This window comes from Rhinopithecus roxellana, chromosome 18 (genome assembly GCF_007565055.1).
Source record: "Rhinopithecus roxellana isolate Shanxi Qingling chromosome 18, ASM756505v1, whole genome shotgun sequence".
NCBI classification, from domain to species: domain Eukaryota; kingdom Metazoa; phylum Chordata; class Mammalia; order Primates; family Cercopithecidae; genus Rhinopithecus; species Rhinopithecus roxellana.
In genome coordinates, this window is record NC_044566.1 from 32,443,909 (window position 1) to 32,466,433 (window position 22,525).

Here is a 22,525-nt window from a genome sequence, read left to right on the forward strand (position 1 = left end):
TCCTCCAACATTGGGGATCACAGTTCAACATGAGATTTGGGTGGGGACACAAATGCAAACCGTATCAACTGCTTTCCAATTTAACAGCACCATTGGCTCTTCTGGCTCTCCAGCTTGCCAGCATATTCAGGCCAGAACTGCACCATTAACGATCCTGGATCTTGGGCCTGCCAGTCCATGGTGCACACTGCAGATTTTTGACTCACTAGCCTCCATAATTTCATAAGACGAGTCCTTATAATAAATCTTCATACACACACATACAGACACATACATACATACACATTCTATTGGTTCTGTTTCTCTAGATAAATGTGATCAGTATATCTTCTTTTTTTCAAATTTCAAATTTCCATAACATATTTTAGTGAGCATTGTCAGAGTTTTCACTAATGAGGTTAGATTAAAGATGAACAAGCCTGTATCTATCCTGTCCAAGATACTATGACTGATTTGTGGTGAAATAAAATTATTATAAGCTCTACAGTTTTTAATGAAGAAATTATAAATTCTGGACTTTTTTATTTGATCCAGACTAAGATAATTGTAGTGAAGCTAGAGACCTCATCTTCTAGTTAGAGGTTGTTAGTGAATAAATATTAGTAAGATAAAAGAAGCTGTAAAAAGATGCAGCAAGAAAACTAATTTGTTTTTGCATCTATAAAATGAACCTGATATTGCATAATTCATAGGAATATTAAGAGCATTTAGATAAGAAATAGAGATACACATAAAAAAACTTCACATGAACATTCAAATGGAGGGTATGATTTTTATTTTAAATTCAGATTATTTAAGAATATTCATTTTCTATTATCTGACTTTATTTATTCTAGGATACAGACATATAGTAGTGAACAAAACAAAATCTTCACACTAATATACATATATTTAAAACAATCTTTTTAAAAAATTGCTGTTTCAGATATATTTCTAATAATTGAATTTAAACACAATGATTCACAATAAACAGTGCAGTTACTAAAATACATTAAAGAAATGGTATTAACAATTGACTTCTTTAAATATCTATAAATAATTAAATATTCTATTTTAGTGTAGATATATTCTGTATTCCAGTAATAGGAAAACGACATCTAGCCTCCATCTTTAAAATATGGATAGAATAAAATAGTATTTTTGGAACTCCCAGTTAAATTGGGGTCCCAATACCAGATTAGCTAGCAACCCTGCCCTAATGAAAATATGGGAGCAGAACGTTTGTGTTTAGTGGACCTTCCTTGGGATACATTTTTAACCTGGTGGATGGGTTAATGCCTATTTGTTGGACCTGTGATCACGAGGTTCTCTCACATGGGAAACTTGTTTATACTGGGAGATATACTGGGACTTGTCTTATGAAATTATGGAGGTTAGTCAGTATACTGGTCCAGGACTCTTACCCGGACTCATGTGCTGTTTATGCCTGCCTGACCATTACTCTGGCTCTGGGAGCCTGCCTTTGTGTTCTCCTCAGCATCCTTGGGAAGCCCATAGTTCTTCAGATAGAAGGCACACATTCAATACACCACCACAATAGAAAACAAGCTCAAAGACTTTGTGCTTACACATCCTGAGTAAAGAGAGTACAATCAGTAAGGAGGGCATTTGTTCATCTCTCTGGGTCAGGAAGAGCCATCAGGAGCATATGGAGAGAGAGAGAGAAATAGCAGCATTGTATATATGTGGGAACAGGGAGGGTGTGGGTCACTTTGTGCAAATGTCTGAATGATTCCTTTAAAGGAGCTGGCAGGAAAGCAGGAGCCCAGTGGACTAGACAGAAGAGATGCCTCTAAGTTCTTATCTCTGGCTAGCAGGCTTGGGCCATTTGAGTGTGGTGTAGAACTGGAAACTTTGTCGATGGTGACCAAGCCCTGCCTCTCATAGGAGAAAGTTAAACTTGTACTCAAAATGGATGCTGAGGCAGGAAAATTGTAAGAATTAACAACAATTGGTTACACGTCTTTATCACTAACTTCTATTTTCCTTCAAAAGTTAGGCTTGGGTATCTGTAGAATTAAACTTCAAAATTATGTTTATAGTGGTGTTAGTTTTGACGCATAGTTTCACTAATGGTGTGCTGGTAAATGTTCAACAACTGTTCTCCGAAGCCGATTTTAAGCTGTTTGCAGCTTTCTGTGGTATAAATATGCAAACTATGACCAATTTCAAGCAACAAATGTATCTTTGCTGAATGTGGAGTTAGGAAGAGAAGCATAAAATTTGCTCCTGTGAGGCTGTATGAACTGGCTTCAGGATACCACCTGCTTCTTCTATCTAGACGCCATCTAAAATGTAAACAGATATATAAGTACACAAATTTATATTAAAGTAAGCTGGATTTATTATTCATGTTAGGTTGTTGCAAGAATAATCGCGTTTTTTGCGATTATTTTTAATAGTATGTATTTTGTTCAATGTAAATTCCTCTCGGGAATTAATTGCCTGCTTCTTGTTTTAGTAAATTCTCAAACCCTCTACATTCCGCATGTAAAAAATTTCTTTGTTGCAAACTATAGGTTTCAACTCAGATACAAGAATCTAAGGGGCATAAGTAAAAAACAATGAGTGAGAGTTGGTACGAAAGACAATACGTTTATCTTTGTAGAAGAGATTCTAAAAAGCAGAGCCTGAAACAACAGAGGAGAAAAGATCTGAGAGTATCTTTAGAAAAAAGTGTTTAAAAACCTGTCATTTTCTTTAATGTTTTAATGTAAAACCCTGCTGCGAATAAAAGCATAAATACATTCCTCCAGATTAGTAAATTTTCCTAAGAGGTATCATCAATCACATGTGCTCTTTTCAAGAAATAATTAGATTATCTTATGTAAAGTGAGAAGAAAAGTCGTTTTTTTTCTGCCTGCAGTCAGTATATGCCAATTCTCACATATTATATATGATTATATTGAACTCAAGAGGTTTTAAGACAACAGAGAATAATTAAGATTTGGAATTTGGAAAGAGAAGGAAAAAATCTCAAGTTGCCAGTTGTATTGGAAGTTCACTTTATAACTCCAACTTGATTTAATTTTGAATATCCTTGTGCCTTGGAATTGAATTCAGAGGCAAGAAAGTTAGCAATTTACATAATGGAATCTCTCTGGATAAAATCCTTGAGGACACGCTATATTCTAATTGTCACTTCTCTGTTGAAATTTCTTTTTACTATGCCTCAGATGACAGTTATAAATGCAAGAACAATTAAATTGTTTTAAGGAAGAGGCACAGAGGTTGACATTTGATTTAGAATCGCTGAGAATTGAGAAAACTCACCTGGTGATAATATGTCCCCTAGTAAATTGACCAGCAGTAGATCCCCAATATAACCTGGTGATTAAATTTTATTGACACCTCGGGGGATACATTCGTAGGCATCTAGACATTGTCATTGTTAGCTCACAGGTGTTTACAACTATTTTTTTAATAAAAATAATATAAAGAAACATGACATTACTCATAAAACTCCTGTGATTCTCTATTCCCATTTCTTTCCATTTTGCATTGTCATAGAATGTCTGAGAATTTTATGCTTTAAAAGGACTGAACTAGAGTTATGCTATTATTAATTTTAACAATCAAGTTAAAGTGAATGTTTTGTGAAACCCAAAGCTGTTTCAAAAGTGGGTAGTAAGAAATTTTAATGTCTGAAGCCATACATAAATTAGGCCATACCGAACTCAGACTCTTGCACTCTATGTAGATAACCTTGACCTTGACCTTTGAACTTCTATCTCTACAATAAGAGCTTTTCTATTTACTTTGAATTAGGTTTGGCTCAACAAAGCATTATTGGGCACAATTTTTTGTGCTAAGATGCATGGCACATAAACCAACCTATTTGACAGAGAATAATAGCACTATAGTGATACATTTTCTTACACTTAATAATATAAAATTTCTGCAGGGTAAACAGGTAATTCAGAAGGCAGGTTGATTAAATTTGTGTGTTTGTGTGTGTGCCCAAGTGTATCTGTGCACACATGTTAAGATTCAATTGAAAAGGTAATGCCAGACAAGCCTTTGGATGGAGAAATAATTGTACTGACACACTTATTTGGTGAAGAGGTGTGGAGGATAGTATATACATTATTACATTAAGTACCTCATGGAATCTTTTCCCTTCTTTATAATATGGCTTATTCTTCTTCTGCAAAAAGTTTATTTAAATTTATTAATTAGTATTTTGGAGAGGCAAAATAATTCCATCTGTACATTTTTATGAAAGCCTCACTACCTTGGTATTTCTTTACCCTTGAGGATTGTCTCAGGACCAAATACAAAAACATATGCATAAATAAAATCCAGTGACCCTCTCTGCCCAAAAGAAAATAAGCAACAATATTTTTTCAGATATATCTTTGTAGTCATTTTTTCAAGAAACAGAAATTTAAGAGAGCAAGATATGTATACAAGTGATGGTCACACTTATTGGGTAGATATTTTATAGGAAGAGGAAACTACATTTTTCTCCATAAAATTAAACTTCAATTAAGTAGTCATACTAGAATGCTTTCATTTAGTGACAAATAGTCTTATAAAAATAATAATGAGTACATTTGGCAAGAGCTTACCATGTGCCAGGTGTTATTCCATTGTTACTCACATAAATTCACTTATTGAAGCTTGATGGCAACCATTTATATAGGTCTTATTATTATTCCCCATTTTTAAAGAGGAAATCAAAACATAGAAAGGTGAACTGATTTGCCCCAGGCCCTACAGGTGATACATAGCAGAGTCCAGATCTCAAACTCACAGATTAACCACTCTGCTATCGAATGTTTCAGGAACATATACCCAAATGTCCTTGCATCTTCTGCTGCAATCCCAAGAGTGGAAAATCGACTCTAGGAACATGATTAATAGCATCTTTTTAATTACATTTAAAAAGTTAAAATGTTGGCTGACCTTTAAATTATAATAGATACAACATTTTTAGACAAATACAATTAAAGTACATGCAACACAAAAATGTCTGATTTTTTTTTAACACTTGTATAATCAGCCTTTGCCTGCCATATGGAAAGTGCGTGATTCTTTTTCGCTGAATAAATGAGATGGATGTCATGTTAATCCCACATTGATTCATTTATTTACTGGTTATTTTTTAACATGCTCGTTGTTCATTGAGTCTCAGCACAGGTTAGGTATTATACTATGCACTGAGAATGTAGAGACTAATATATGAACCAAGCCTCAAGGAGCTCAATATCAAGTGCAAGTAGACACAGATGTCACCTAAATATGATAAATACTAAAGTTATTGAATATGTGTTTACTGACGCTTCTCAGAGAAATATGAGTCTCCTGTGTGAATATGTTGGGATGTGAGCCTAGTTTTTCAATGTTAGAAGTGTTTTAAGTAAGTGAATAAAATCATATAGGAGAAGAGGTATATTCCTAGTCAATGATGACATTACGTTAAGACCAAGACTACACGATAGTGAATGAACTTTACAAAGAACTCTGAGTAGCTGAGCGATCAACAGAGTCCTAAAGACTGTACCAGAAGCCATGGAAGAGTTAAAGCAATTTCTATAGTAAATAATTTAAGTGCAACATTTTGGATTGGTATTGACCATCTAGAAATTTGTGCAGTATTGCATTTCCTTTGGTTTGAAATTAAAGTATTTTTCCCAACCCAGTAAATATTAAATTATTGAAATATTTGAAGTAAAATTGAGCAACCTTACATGCTCAGGAGAAATTTGAATCAAGGAAGTAACTCCATGATATTTCAAAATGTGGCATAAAGTAAAGATATCTTTGTGTATAAGAGAAAATAGACTAAAATTTTCAATTTGTTCTCTGACAAGAAAATAATAATAAAACACTGGATAACAAATGAAGCCATTTTTCTTCAAGAAATAGTTTTTTTTTTTTTCCCTCAGATTATCTTATGTAAAACTGACTCCTAATATGTATTAATGATGCCTCATAAATAAAATATACCAGGAGAGAAATGAAAGCAGAGCTTCTTGTAGAAGCTCATCTCATCTTCTATCCTAGCTAGTGAGCTTTTTCCCCTCCGCATTCATCTCATGTGATTCTAAAGAGAATAATAAGATGCTGTTCTCTAATTAGGGAAGGGTTTTTAAATATGTTTTGAATTCCTGTGAATGTGAGGTGTTATATTTACTGTACCTGTAGTATACAAGGCTAAAATTCCCTCTAGCATTCTTTTCATGCCTCCCGTGTTGTCTTTGGGTTTTTAGTGATTCCTTTTTTTTCTTTTTTTTCAGACAGAGTTTGCTCTTGTTGCCCAGGCTGGAGTGCAGTGGCGTGATCTCCACTCACCACAACCCCTCCGCCTCCCAGGTTCAAGCGATTCTCCTGCCTCAACCTCCCGTATAGCTGGGATTACAGGTGCGTGCTGCCACACCCGGCTAATTTTGTATTTTTAGTAGAGATCGGGTTTCTCCATGTTGGTCAGGCTGGACTCGAACTCCTGACCTCAGGTGATCTGCCCGCTTTGGCCTTCCAAAGTGCTGGAATTACAGGCATGAGCCACTGCGCCCAGCCGAGACTCTTTCTTAAATAAGGTATGAGAGGCTTGCAGTTCTTTGAACTGTAATATAGTTGTTCATTACCTTCTCTTATCCATCTTTTGATGTCAGCACTTGTCTGTAGTTATAGCCCCTGTTTATTTCTGATATTACTAATTTGTAAGCTTTTTATTTTATTTCTCATGAACGGTGCTAGATATTTTCAATGTTATTGAACTTTTCAAAAATCCAGATTTTTGTTTCACTGATTTTATATATTACTTTTCTGTTTTTTATTTCATTTATGTCTGTTCTTTCTTTTATTGTTTCCTTCCTTCTGCTTGCTCATGGCTTATTTTGCTCTTCTTTTTCTAGGTACGTGAGATAGGAGTTTAGATTACTTATTGGAGATATTTTCTATTTTCTAATGTAAGCATTGAATACTATCAATTTTCCTCTCAGCACTGCTTAAATTGTGTCTCATCAATTTGGATATGTTGTAGTTTTAGTTTATTTTACTTAATTTGATGCATATAATTTTTTAAAAGCATATTGTTTATTTTCAAGTGTTTAGAGATTTTTCTTTTTTTTTTTTTTTTTCAATTGCTGGTTTGATTTTATGGTGGTTAGAACATGCTCTGTAGGACTATAATTTTTAAATTTGTTGAAGTTTGTTTTATGGCCAAGAATATGACCTGTTTTAGTATATGTTTCATTAGTGCTTTAAAAGATTATATGTCTTGTTATTATAACATGTAGTGTTCTGTAAATGTCAATTAGATACTGTTGATGGATGGTGTTATTGATTTCCTCTACATTCTTGCTAATTTTTATCTGGTTCTTCTATCTTGAATCCTCCATTACCACTGCCTTGTGATTTAGGAAAAAAATTACCTAATTTCTGAAACTCACCTTTTTTTCACATGTAAATGGGTCATAGAATATTAACTTTTCAGGATACTTAAGAAAAGCAAATAAATATAAAATATGTGGCATATACAGAGACTTGAAATAATTATAGACTGTATTATTTTCATCTCTAGGATTTGATAAATAAAGCAATAACTATCCTGAAATGGATTTACTCTCTGATATATTCTCCCAATCTTATTTCTGTAGATAGGCCATCACACTCAATTTCTCCCAAAAGTTAGTTAAAATACTACTAATAATTACATATTACTGTTTGGAACAATCTTTGTTTGGAAGTTCTTTACATTGGCTTTGGTAATGATTTTTTGGATATCACACAAAAAACTCAGGCTGCAAAAGCAAAACTAAATTAATAGGACTACATAAAACTAAAAAGCTTCTCCACAGCAAAGGAAATCATCCACAAAATGAAAAGCATCCTATGGATTTAGAAAAAAATATTTGCAAATCACATATACAATAAGAGGCTAATACCACAAATTTATAAAGAACTCTTAAAACTCAACAGCAGGAAAACAAATAACCTAGTTAAAAAATGGGCTAAGGATATGAACTGACATTTCTGCAAAGAAGACATAAAAATGGCCAGCAGGTTTATGGAAGGCATTTAACCTCATAAATCATAAGGCACATGGAAGTTAAAACCAATATAAGCTATTACCTCACACCATTAGGATGGCTGTTATCAAAAAGACAAGAGAAGACAAATGTTGGCAAGGTTGTGGAGAAAAGGGAACCCTCCTATGCTGTTGGTGGGAAGGTAGACTGGTACAGCCCTTATGAAAAAGACCATGGAGATTCCTAAAGAAATTTAAAATAGAATTGCCATATGACGCAGCAATCCTTCTTATGCTTATATATGCAAGGGAAACGAAATCACTATGGTAAAGATACCTGCACTTTTATGTTCATTGCAGCATTAATCATGATAGCCAAGATATGAAAACAACTTTAATGATCACAGATGGACCAATGGATAAAGAAAATATGCTATATATAATCAATAAATATTATTCAGCCTTAAACATGAAGGAGATACTGCCATTTGCCACAATGTGTATAATCTGGAGGACATTATAAGTGAAATAAGTCAGAAACTCAAAGATAATGCATTATCTCACATATATGTGGAATCTGGGAAACAAAGAATTTCAAATATACAGAGATAGACAATAAAACAGTGGTTATCAGTAGTGGAGGTTGGGAGGAAGAGCAGGAAAATGAGGAGATGGGGGTCAAAATAGTAGATATGTAGCATAGATAAGTCTAGAGATCTAATGTGCAACATTATAGCTATGGTTAATACAATTGCATTATGTTAGAGATTTTTGTTAATTAACTAGATTTTGCTGCTCTTGTCACAAAAAAAGTAACTATAAGATGACAGCTGTGTTAATTTCTTCACAATAATAACCATTTTACTCTCTATATGTATCCCATAACGTTATGCTATAAAGCCCAAATATAGACAATAAAATTTATGTTTTAAAAAATATGTTAAATAAAGGCAAAAAAAGAAAAGAAGATAAGATTTAAGAAAATGAGAGATATAAGTTTTAAACCCTGAGTGGCTTCAATGTATCTGGCTTTAGGGAAAGCAAATATTTTCTTTGAGCCTATTTTCCTCACTTTTCAAGTGCAGAAATTAATACTTGCTCTCAAGGTAGGTGTAAATATCAAGAAAGAATGTGTTATGATATATATCTTTTTTTAATCATTGGTAGTTAATTCTCTACATAGTTTTTGCAACATTTTTACTACCAATGAATTTCTTCTGTACCACATTATTGGTCCACATTTTGCTGAGAAAAGGATAGTTCTCTTTCTTGCTGCTGAAATGACTGGTCCAATTATGGCTTTACTACTTCCTAGTTGTGAATCCTGAAAATTTAAGACAGGTCTCAGTTAACTGAGGAAGTTGACTTTGCCAAGGTTGAGGACATGTGCCCGTGACACAGCCTCAGGAGTCCTGACAACATGTGCCCAAGGTGGTCAGAGCACAGTTTGGTTTTATACATTCTAGGGAGACATTAGACAGGAATCAACATACACAAGATGAACATCGGGTTGATCTGGAAAGACTGGCAAGTCGAAGCAAAGGTGGGAAAACTTGAAACGGGGAGGCGACTTCCAAGGTCACAGGTAGATAAGAGACAAACGGTTGCATTCTTTGGAGTTTCTGATTAGCCTCTCCATAGGAGGCACTCAGATATGTATTTATGTCAGTGGGCAGAGGGGTGGCTTTGAATAGAATGGGAGGCAGGTTGACCCTAAGCAGTTCCCAGCTTGACTTTTCCCTTTAGCTTCATGGTTTGGGGGCCCCAAGATTTATTTTCCTTTCACATAGTTTATAATTTTGACATGTTTCTCATACTTCATTTGACCATGTTTCTTCTAACAAATATATTCTATTTTTATTTCATTATTTGGCCTATATTTCACATCTAAATGATAATTTTTCAAAACTGACCAAGTAGCTGTAACCAATAAATTAGTGATTCTGTCCTCCTATTTTAAACTATTCTTGGACACAATCCCCTTCACCTTCAGGTACAGGCTGTGATACACGTGGTGATCAATCTTCTTAGACTCAAGGTATCTTCTGAGTAGCCAGCGCAGAATCCTCATTCTCCTCATCCACGTGACCTTCTCTGGCATTCGGGCATTGGCTGTACCCTTCCACTTACCTATGCCCATGTGCCTGCCCTTCAGGCGGGCCAAGGTGTTTTTCCGGCATCGCGCCGGGGAATGGACCGTAACAGGCTTGCAGTTGATCAGCCCATCTTTGATCAGCTTCTGGATCTACTGACGGGAGTTGGCACTGGCGATTTCATTGGTCTCACTGGTGTCTAACCAGACCATCTTCTTGCCACAGTGGAGGACACCAGAGGCGAGCCTCTTCTGAAGCCTGAGCATACTCACGGCTGCGGCCACCTATTCTCATGGAACACATCCACAAGCTGAAGGCAGACAAGGCCCTCAAGAAGCTCCTGGCTGACCAGGCTGAGGCCGGCAGGTCTAAGACCAAGGAAGCACGCAAGCGCCATGAAGAGCGCCTCCAGGCCAAGAAGGAGGAGATCATCAAGACTTTGTCCAAGGAGGAAGAGACCAATAAATAAAAGCTCCCCCTTTGTCTGTACATACTGGCCTCCGTGATTACATAAATCAGCCATTAAAATAAAACAAGCCTTAAAAAAAAAAAAAAAAAAAAAAAAAAAGCTGAAATTGGATCCCTTCCTTACTCCTTATACAAAAATTAATTCAGGATAGATTAGAAACTTAAATGTTAGACCTAATACCATAAAAACCCTAGAAGAAAACCTAGTCAATACCATTCAGGACATAGGCATGGGCAAGGACTTCATGTCTAAAACACCAAAAGCAACGGCAACAAAAGCTAAAACTGACAAATGGGATCTAATTAAACTAAAGAGCTTCTGCACAGCAAAAGAAACTACCATCAGAGTGAACAGGCAACCTACAGAATGGGAGAAAATTTTTGCAATCTACCCATCTGACAAAGGGCTAATATCCAGAACCTACAAAGAATTCAAACAAATGTACAAGAAAAAAACAAACAACCCCATCAAAAAGTGGGCAAAGGATATGAACAGACACTTCTCAAAAGAAGACATTTATGCAGCCAACAGACATATGAAAAAATGCTCATCATCACTGACCATCAGAGAAATGCAAATCAAAACCACAATAAGATACCATCTCACACCAGTTAGAATGGCAATCATTAAAAAGTCAGGAAACAACAGGTGCTGGAGAGGATGTGGAGAAATAGGAACACTTTTACACTGTTGGTGGGACTGTAAACTAGTTCAACCATTATGGAAGACCGTGTGGCGATTCCTCAAGGATCTAGAACTAGAAATACCATTTGACCCAGGATCCCACTACTGGGTATATACCCAAAGGATTATAAATCATGCTGCTATAAAGACACATGACATGTATGTTTATTGCAGCACTATTCACCATAGCAAAGACTTGGAATCAACCCAAATGTCCATCCGTGACAGACTGGATTAAGAAAATGTGGCACATATACACCATGGAATACTATGCAGCCATAAAAAAGGATGAGTTCGTGTCCTTTGTAGGGACATGGATGCAGCTGGAAACCACCATTCTCAGCAAACTATCGCAGGAACAGAAAACCAAACACCGCATTTTCTCACTCATAGGTGGGAATTAAACAATGAAAACACTTGGATACAGGAAGGGGAACATCACACACCGGGGTCTATGTGTGGTAGGGGGAGGGGGGAGGGGTAGCATTAGGAGATATACCTAATGTAAATGATGAGTTAATGGGTGCAGCACACCAACATGGCACAAGTATACATATGTAACAAACCTGCATGTTGTGCACATGTACCCTAGAACATAAAGTATAAAAAAAAAAAACAAAAAACTATTATTATTGGAAAATGAAGTGCACATTCTGATGTGAACAGCTTTTCCAACGTCAAGCCAAGAATCTGATTCTCTACAGGATATTTAAAATTCCAAACTAATAATCTTATCTATCACATATTAGGAACTATATAAAAAGAAAACTTAAGCAAAACTTTAGCTCTGAAATAAATTTCCCAATTCACCACTCCCTTCTGCTATGATCCTATTTTTTATCCTCTTTGTTTTGGTTGTTATTTTGGTTTTCTGGTCTGTCTTTATCCTTGATTCTTGGCTGCATTTTTCCCAGCAATGAAGCTAGCTCAGGTCAGTGTGGACTTGAGGTGCATTGTTTCCATTCTGTCTTTTCTTGTCTACAGCTGTAGATCTCTGTAGTCCTAGAATAGTCTGATCCTAGCAAACTACCTTATGCAAAGCATTGTTAATGGGTTACCTTACCTGTATGAACAATGACCATATAGCTATAAAACCACCATGCCATTACTTTCTTTTTGTTCCATGCATCAAAGTTATGGTGATGCTCTGTTGTTTATCATACTACTAAGATAGCTTTTCTTCATTTACTATTTATAGGCTTTAACATATGCTAAATTTAGAGAATCGTTTTTCTACAATTTACAGAAATATCTCTGATACAAATGTTTGGGTTTGAGGAAAAATTCTCCATCAATACCCAATTATATTTCTGTAAGAAGTAAATCTGTTTTACTTGCTGGTTGTTACTTCAGTATAAGTTTGATATTTTATATACAGAGAATAATGAAGCTCTATTTTTTTTTTTTTTTTTTTTTTGCTTAATGTTATAATTCTAAGTAGGCATTGTAGGAAATCTAAACAGTGTAATAAATTTAGTGCTCTTTATTATATTTATTATGATTATCATTTATTGTTCATCGATTGCAGTGCTTTGAAAATCTCACAGGGAACTTTGAGTGATCTGAGTGATGATTAATTAACAAACGTATCTTAACTTACATTGCTTTAGGGTTCATAAAACATTTCAGATACATTATTTCACTTAATTTGATCCTTTGAAAAACACTGCCAAAAAAGAGAGAGTAGAGAGAGAGCATATATTTAGAAAGTTTATTTTGCCAAGGTTAAGGACATGTGCCCATGCCACAGCCTCAGGAGTCCTGACAGCACGTGTCCAAGGTGGTCAGAGTACAGTTCAGTTTTATACATTCTAAGAAGGGCATTCTTATGAGAATATATGCTCTCTCTTCACACACACACACACAGACACACACATACTACATATATATATATATATACACACACACACATATACACACCCACACACACACATATTTATATAAATTGAAACTCACTGATAATTTTACCAAGGTCACTCAGTTAATGAGAGAGAAACTGATAAATATACCTATACTCACCAATTTCAATTCCAGTGTTTTCCCAATATTGCTATATTTCATTATGGAAGAGATAAGGAAGAATTGTAAGGTGCTGCAAAGGCTTTGGTAAGTTGTGCTAAGTTGGTACAGTTATAAACTGGGCTTGTTTATCCACTTGTGGGTTGCAAAGCTAAGTCTTTTCTTCTTAAAGACTTTTATGAGTTTCTCCAATATATTCTAGGAGTCAGTCTGTCTTTTGGGACAATTCACACACATGATGTCTTTGTCTATACCAATGCAAATGAAAATACGAACCTCTGTACAACTTTCAGTATAGACGTAATTTAGCTGAAATAACCTTGTTCTTCTCAGCCACATAAGTCCAACCTATCCTCAGAGTCTAATCATTAGACTTCTACCAATAAATATTGGTCACTTGTGTTATAGTCAAAAGTACAGGGCCATTTAAGATTTATTTGAGGTGACTTTGGTGGAGATTCAGAGCCAGTTATCCAATGGCAAAAGTGCCAGCAGCTATTCCCTGGAAGCATTTTTCTGGTTATAGGATCTTGACTCTACCTTCCTCCCTTGGTTCTAGATCAAACCCAGTTCTGTGAATTACTTAATACCCTTTTATAAAAATATATTTTAATATAAATTAACAGTTTCTGGTTCTACTTTACTTTTTTTTCACCAAGAAATATAATACAAACAGTCTTATAATGGGAGAATTAATGAATGACTAAAATAAAAACTTTATACAACTTTCCAGTTGTTTTTAAATATTTGTTTTACTTATCTTAATTATTGCAAGGTTATTGTATGGTACATTTGCTGAACCATCATTCTGAATGTATTATTTCCTACTATGAGAGAAAATACAGTAAACTAACACAGTAATTCACTTACTTTAATTCAGTTACTTCAATTTAGTTGCCTTTTGTTGTTGTTGTTGTTGAGATGGGGGCTCACTCTGTCACTCAGGCTGCAATGTAGTGGTGTGAATGGCTCACTGTTGCCTCAATCTCAGGCTTCAGCCATCCTCCCACCTGAGCCTTACGAGTAGCTGGGACTACAGATGCACATCACCACACCCAGCTAATTATTTATTTATTTATTTATTTTAAAAGCAAGACCTCATTATGTTGCTCAAGTTGGTCTTGAACTCCTGCGCTCAAGCAATCCTCCTACCTTTGCTTCCCAAAGCACTGGACTTCCCAGTGTGAGCCACTGTGGCCTGCAAGTTTCCTATTTTAATCCTGTCAATTACCATTATTTATGTAAAGTGTATTAGCCTGTATCTTAATTTCTAGGGCTAGCAAGCAGTTCAAATAAAGAAGATAATGTTAAACCTAAAAGCTTATAAATTAAAGTCATGTGGAATTAAGACAGTAAGATTATGTTTATTAAATATATCACAAAATACAAACAGAATTTGAGAAGATAATCTGTGCATACTACTTGCTATGTAGACAAATGGACACGTGCCATTGTCACAAAACTGAAATAACTGTATTACTGCTGAGACTTGTAAAGAGGAAAAATACTCAGTTTTACAACTGACCTTTAAGAAAATTTTATAGCCTAGAAACAATGAGCTAATTTTACTAAATTTCTGCTCCCATGATAGTAGTCTTTGCCGAGACAAGTTTGAAAGTAGCTATAACTTATATAATGTCAAGCCATTTAGAATCTATTCTCATTATAGATATACTTAAAGCAAGTATAATAGACCAAAAAGTAATTGAAAAAGATTTTACATCTCTATTGAAGAAATTCAAAATGCCAAAAATGTGCTTTTAACACAGAGAAACTTCTTAATTCTTCTTCATATTATATATACTACATACACTAGAGTGTCCCCAAATTTCTCTTTCCTTTTCAATCTCCTCTAAATTTTCCATCTATATCAGCCTGGACTGAATTTTAAATTTTTAGTCTATGCAACTAACCCTTCTAGATCTGTTCATTTGTTTTCTGTTCGGTAATATTCCTACTTAAATAAATTCGCCAAGTGAGACTTAGAAATCTTCAATTCATCTCTCCAAACATCATCTTGATTTTGCACATCAAAGGTTTACAGAGAAAGCGAAAAATAATTGTCCTTAATCAGTACAGGAATAGACGATACTGAGAAGTCTTGCAGTAATATTGTTTTGTCATATTAGAAACAACAAATATTAATATAGAATAATGATTTTTGTTGTTTTACCAATCATAATGGGTTAAAATCATCTAGAGCAAGAACCACAATATAGGTCATCTAGTCCCTTCATAAATATAAAGAATTCTCTCTTCTCCATGTGTGTGTGTGTGTGTGTGTGTGTGTGTGTGTGTGTGTGTGTGTGTGTATTTCAATCTGTTTAACTATCACTTCTGGATCTCTTCATTTGTTTTCCTGCCAGTAAATATGCCCTACTTAAAGAATCCATTAAGTGAGACTTAGAAATCTTCAATTTATCTCCTCAAACATTATCTTGATTTTGCACATCAAAGATTTCAAATAGAGAAAGCAAAAAATAATTCTCCTTAATCAGTACAGGAATGGAAGAGACTGTGAAAAGTGATGCTGTCATACTTGTTTTGTCATATTAGACAATAAATATTAATATGGAACAATAATTTTTATTGTTTTATCAGTATTCATGGGTTAAAATTATTTAGAGTAAGAACCACAATGTAGTGTCATTTAGTCACTTTATAAATACAAAGAACTCTTTCTTCATGTGTGTGTGTGTATGTAGGGTTATGTATATACACGTACACATATATTTTAATAAACAATTATATTTTATTTTATTTAAAATGGTTTTAGGTTCAGAAATAAGTTACAAAGATAGCAAAGACACATATCCAAAGCTTAGTATAAGGTATAATTGTCGCTATTAATAAACAAATATGGATACATTTTATTAACAAAAGTCCATACTTTTTTTAGATTACCTCAATTTCTCCAAATATCACTTTTCTGTTCTAGGATCCCATCCAGAATACACATTACCTTCACTTGTCATTCTCCTTTGGCTTTTTCTGACTATGACTATTTTCTCAGACTTTCCTTATTTTTGATGACCTGGAAAGTTTTGAGGAGTATTGGTGAATATTTTGATGTTTCTCAGTTGGGATTTGTTTGGTGGTTTCCTGATGATTAGGTTGAAATTATGAGTTTGAGGGAAGAAAACCACTGAAATAAAGTGTCAATCTCATCACATCACATTAAGGATATATGCCGTTAGTTTAATTTGTCACTTTTGAAGTTAAATTTCATCACCTATCTGAGATAGTATATTTGTTAGTTTTCTTAATTATTCAGATACTCTTTCCCTCTGCCCTTCCATGCTGTACATGTTGGAGCATAGTCATTATACACAGTTCACTATTAAGGAATGGAAAGATACACTGTGTCTCATTGTGAAGGTAGAATCTCTCTCTCTCCCTCTTTCTCTCTGTGTGTGTGTGTGTGTGTGTTTGTGTCTCCCTCTCATTCACTGGGCTGGATTTAGCCATTGGGACTGTTTGTGTTGGCTCCTCTGTTTCTTTGAAGTACCCCAGTAATTACATTTTTTTATTTTTGAGTACTTCCCTAATTTCTGATACTACAAGATACTCTAAGCTCATCTTGTGTATTCCTGCTGAAGCCCTAGATTGAACCACTTCCTTAAGGAGCTCAGCTTCCTTTTCTTGGCAAATGTTATTAGAAACCAGCATCTGGGCTCCGGATATGTTAATTGCTACTGAGGTGTTATTGATTCTAGGACTTTCCAAATGACAGCAAGGAAATTTATAAAACTTGTGTATATGCATATACTCATAAAAATTTCTGTGGATATCATCTGTATCTACATTACAATAATAATTAGTTTCTATGGATGAATTGATTCAGTATTACATGGTTTATTCCAGCTTTTCTCCCTTTCTTGTCTGTAATCTCCTATTCCAGAAGTGAGAAACTTGCTCCTACTATCCATCATGCATTTATGTCAATTCTGTTATATATGTATGTTTCAGGATTGTTAACCGAAATCATCACTGGGACAACTTTACCGAAACTTATGTATGGATCTTTTTGCTTTTAGTCTTTGAATGTTCCCTTATTTCCAAAGGTAGTTTGGTCAGAACCTTCTTCCCCAACCTCCTTAAAAGAGGTTATTTCATGTGTTTCTTACAGTGTTAGATTCTCTACTATTGTCTGTATTCCATCCTTGAACTTTCCAACCTCTTGAATGATTTTTTTGTATTATTATTTCACTCTATGAACACTTCCTCTTTGTCCTGTGAAATTCTGTGAATTTTGACCATTACAGTTTCATACACAATACATTTACTACCCCAAAAAATACACTGTACGTCATCTACTCAACTGGCCTATACAAAAACCTCTGTTAAACACTTACTTGTTTATTATATCGATTGTTTTTGTTCCTGCATAATGTCATAAAATTGTGTGAGGTTTCAATGTGTGGTTTAATAGCTGATTCTTTTAGATCATTAAATAATATTCTGAAGTTTGTTTAGCCAATTACCTATCAAAGAATATGTTGGTTGCTTCCAGGTTTGGAGCTTATGAATAAATTTGATATAAGCTTTAGAATGCAGATTTTTGTGTGAACATAAATTTTCTGATTGGGTAAATTTCTAGAAATGCAATTGCTGGATTTTGTTGTAAGATAATTTTTACCGTTGCAAGAAATTGCCAAACTATTTTCCAAAGTGACTGTGTCATTTTGCATGCTTGCTAGCAATGAACAAGGGTTCTAGTTCTTCTGTATTCCTGTTAGAAATTGATAATAATTTTAATTTCTTGGATTTTAACCATTGTCATAGATGTAGAGTAATATATTATTTTTGTTTTAATTTGCATTTTCTTAATGACAAAATTTGTTTAAAATCTTTTTATATGCAGCTGGGCCCAGTGGCTCACGCCTGTAATCCCAACACTTTGGGAGGCCAAGGTGGGCAGATCACGAGGTCAGGAAATCGAGACCATTCTGGCTAACACGGTGAAATCCCATCTCTACTGAAAATACAGAAAGTTAGCCAGGCGTGGCAGCGGGCGCCTGTAGTCCCAGCTACTTTGAAGGTTGAGGCAGGAGAATGGCGTGAACCCAGGAGTCGGAGCTTGTAGCAAGTCGAGATCGTGCCACTGCACTCCAGCCTGAGCGACAGAGCGAGACTCCGTCTCAAAATCAATCAATCAATCAATCAATCAATCAATCTTTTTATATGCATATTTGCCAACTGTGTATCTTCTTTAGTGAGATGTCTTTTAATCTTTTGTCCTTTATTCATTGTTTTTGTTTTGTTTTGTTATGGTTTTTGTTTTGACTTTCAAGAGTTCTTTGTAAATTTGGATAAAAGTCTTTTTTTTTTTTTTTTGAGACGGAGTCTCGCTCTGTCGCCCAGGCTGGAGTGCAGTGGCCGGATCTCAGCTGACTGCAAGCTCCGCCTCCCAGGTTTACGCCATTCTCCTGCCTCAGCCTCTCGAGTAGCTGGGACTACAGGCGCCTGCCACCTCGCCCGGCTAGTTTTTTTGCATTTTTTAGTAGAGACGGGGTTTCACCGTGTTAGCCAGGATGATCTCGATCTCCTGACCTCGTGATCCGCCCGTCTCGGCCTCCCAAAGTGCTGGGATTACGGGCTTGAGCCACCGTGCTCGGCCTGGATAAAAGTCTTTAACTGCTATGTACTTTGCAAATATTTTCTCCCGGTCTGTGATTTAATGAATGATTCTCTTAACACTGTCTTCTGCGCAGTGGCTCATGCCTGTAATCCCAGCACTTTGAGAGGCCGAGGAGGGCGAATCACCTGAGGTCGGGAGTTCCAGACCAGCCTGACCAACACGGAGAAACCCCGTCTCTACTAAAAATACAAAATTAGCCAGGCGTGATGACGCATGCCTACAATCCCAGCTACTCGGTAGGTTGAGGCAAGAGAATCGCTTGAACCCAGGAGGCATAGGTTGGTGTGAGCCAAGATCGCGCCATTGCACTCCAGCCCGGGTGACAAGAGCGAAACTCCATCTCAAAAAAAAAAAAAAAAAAAAAAGAAAGAAAAGAAAAGAAAAAATGTTTTCTAATTTAAAAAAAGTCAAACATCATGTCTTAAAAAAAAATCATGGGTATGCTTTTGGGTTATATCTGATCACTCATTTTCAAACTCAGTCTTATAGATTTTGTTTACATTTATGATTTATTCAAGTTAATGTATTTATAAGTTGTAAGCTATGTATCTAGATTCTTTCCTGCTCCTGTTTTTTGAAAAAAGATGGTGAAGAATAACCATTTCATCCTTAAATATTTGGTAAAATTAATCAAAGAATCCTTCTTGTCAGCACTTGTCTCAGCACTCAGATATGTATTAATTTCTTTGCCTGATGTAAGGCTATTCAAATAATTTCTTTCTTCTTGAGTGAGTCTTGGTATTTTGTGTCTTTCAATAAATTGTTCTCTTACTCTTAACTTTCCAAATTTGTGGGCATAGAGTTGTTCATATTTTATGCTTATTTTCTTTCTAATGTCTAGGTATTGTCAGTGAAATTGTATCCCTGATAAAGATATGTTCAAACCCTAAATTATTGTACTTGTGAATGTGACTTTATTTGGAAATAGCGTCTTTGCAAATGTGATAAAGTCAAGATGAAGTCATACTGGAATAGGCTGATCCCCCAATTCCAAATGACTGCTATCCTTGCAAAAAAAAAAGAAGAAGAAGAAGAAGAAGATATACAGAGACAGAAATCCACGGAAACACACCATATGATGATGGAGATAGAGATATTACAGTGATATATTTACAAGCCAAGGAACACCAGAGATTTACAGTAATCCTGGAAGCTAAGGGAAATGCCTGAAAGAAATTCTCCTAGAGCCATCACAGAGAGGGTGCTGGCATCTTGTTTTCAGACTTCTAGACTCAGAACTGTGAGAGAAACAAATTTCTGTTGTTTTAACCCGAAAAGTTTGTGGCACTTTATTACAGAAGCTGTAGGAAACTAGTAAACCACGTAAAGGTACTTTATAAAGTGCTATGCAAACAATTTTAATACAAAATGAGATTCCCTTATCACGTGTTTAAAATAAAACTAGAAAATTAAAATACATTCATAAAATGTGTTTTAGTCACTTTTTATAATATTGTGTTTTGTTCTCTCCACTTTTCTTTTTTTTCTCTTTTCTTAATGAGCCATTCATAACCTCTTGATATATGCATTTCTGGCCATAATTATTTTACCACGAATTCACAGTGAAATAAAATACTATCTAGTAGTTAAAATGATTAACATATTTATAGATCTTCACAGACTTTAGAATACTTTTAATAATGACCCTATCATAAAACCCTATGAGATAGCAGATTTTCAGAAGTAAAATGATGCATCTTGAATCAGACCGTTGCTTGCAGAGGTGTTATTCAAACTCATCTCTTGCCTGATTCTAAGCCTAGTAGTTGTTGTATTTTGTAATTTAGATTCTTGTTCACTTTTATTTCATTAAGAGAACATGTCCTTGACTTTCTTTTAATAATAAAAAATTACATTCCAGTTAATAACATTAGTCACTTAATAATATATATTTTTTCTACCATCCAACACAAATAATTTCCATGTAATATGTGTAATGCTGACAGAGTTGTTTTGGATTAGTAAGGTAACTGCATAAATATGTTTTATTTTTAAAACACCTTAGATGACAGTTTGTTGAGTCACTTAATTTTGAAAAGAGAACCTTTTTTTGTTTGTTTGTTTTTGTTTTTGTTTTTTGAGACAGAGTCTTGCTCTGTCGCCCAGGCTGGAGTGCAGTGGCGCAATCTTGGCTCACTGCAAACTCTGCCTCCTGGGTTCACACCATTCTCCTGCCACAGCCTCCCAAGTAGCTGGGACTACAGGCTCCCGCCACCACGTCCCACTAATTTTTTGTGTTTTTTAGTAGAGACAGGGTTTCACTGTGTTAGCCAGGATGATCTCAATCTCCTGACCTTGTGATCTGCCCACCTCAGCCTCCCAAAAGTGCTGAGATTACAGGCGTGAGCCACTTCGCCTGGCCTGAAAAGAGAACTGTTAATAAATTATATGATTATAGATATTTTAGACAAAATATTGGGCCACATATTTCCTACCCTTGCTACATATACACAGTAATACACTGAAATTAACATTATGATGTTTAAAATACATGTTCAGACATGAATGAAACACAGCAGAGTCTCTGGGCATCAGAGAAAAAGAAGTAACTTGAAACTGGTGCACAAAGTGAGAGCTAACAATTTGGGAGCTAATAAGAATAGCAGACAGTATATTGGTCCTATGGGATGAGATTCAGGTTTTAATACAGGAAAGACTTCTCCTGAGCCTTTAGCATAAAGTCAAAACATCAATGAGATGGCTAGTCATGAAAATGGGATTAGATCAACATCCTCTTTTGGCCTGTGATATGGCTAGAAATTTGTGACTGAGAAAAGAAATCGTTGCTTAAAATGTTGTCTATTCTGTAAGAAATTTTAAAATGCTCATGTCTTAATGAAATTCTAAATTATGAAGACTGATCATGAAAGCTGATCCCACAATAGTGAAAACTCTGGAGCCTTGGAAAAGTCAAAAATTTATTGAATCCTCAATTATAGAGCACACATTGGACTCCACAGGAAAGTAAATGCTTACAGATGGTGAGCTCAGTATCAAAACTTATAAAACATGCACTGAAACAAACCACTACAAGAAAGATTTAGCAGGCAAAAGATTTAGCAAGTGAAAGAATAACGCCTATGAGTGAGGAGATAACACGACAATTTGGAAGGTACACAAATGTATTTAAATGAATAAAAAGATAAAAGAAAGACTAGAAACTATAAAACAGCAAAAAGAGTATAAATAAAAAAAACAAATTTGGATGAAAAATAATGAAAACTTCTTGTTATGAATGTTGTCATAAGATGCAACATGCACTGAAAAAAATAAGTGAAGGTTTGTAAAGAACCGATGAATTTATAAACTTCAGGAGATTTTTACAGAAATGAAAAAAAGAGTCAAAAGAATACCACAGAATGCAGCTGAGAATTTTATGTGATAAAATTTATTTTATGAGATAAAATTAATGAAGATAGAGATAAAAGTAATGAAGCAGTTTAAGAAAGTTGGGTAACAGATTTAAAGGGTCTGATAAGATATCCTGAACAGAGTGATAGAATAAGATAATATTTGTGATGATAATGACTGTACATTTTCAGTTACTAAAGGAAGACCTGAGAACCACAGACAAAAAAATAAATCAATCAAGGTCAAGGAGCAAATATGTATCATATATACATTTGGTCCACCTAGAAGTAGAA

At 35.0% G+C, this 22,525-nt stretch overlaps 1 pseudogene; it reads right to left on the minus strand.

Moving 5' to 3' along the window:
* Positions 1-9,926: 9,926 nt before the first annotated feature.
* On the minus strand, positions 9,927-10,334 carry LOC104670743 (annotated as a pseudogene).
* Between the last annotated feature and the right edge of the window lie 12,191 nt (positions 10,335-22,525).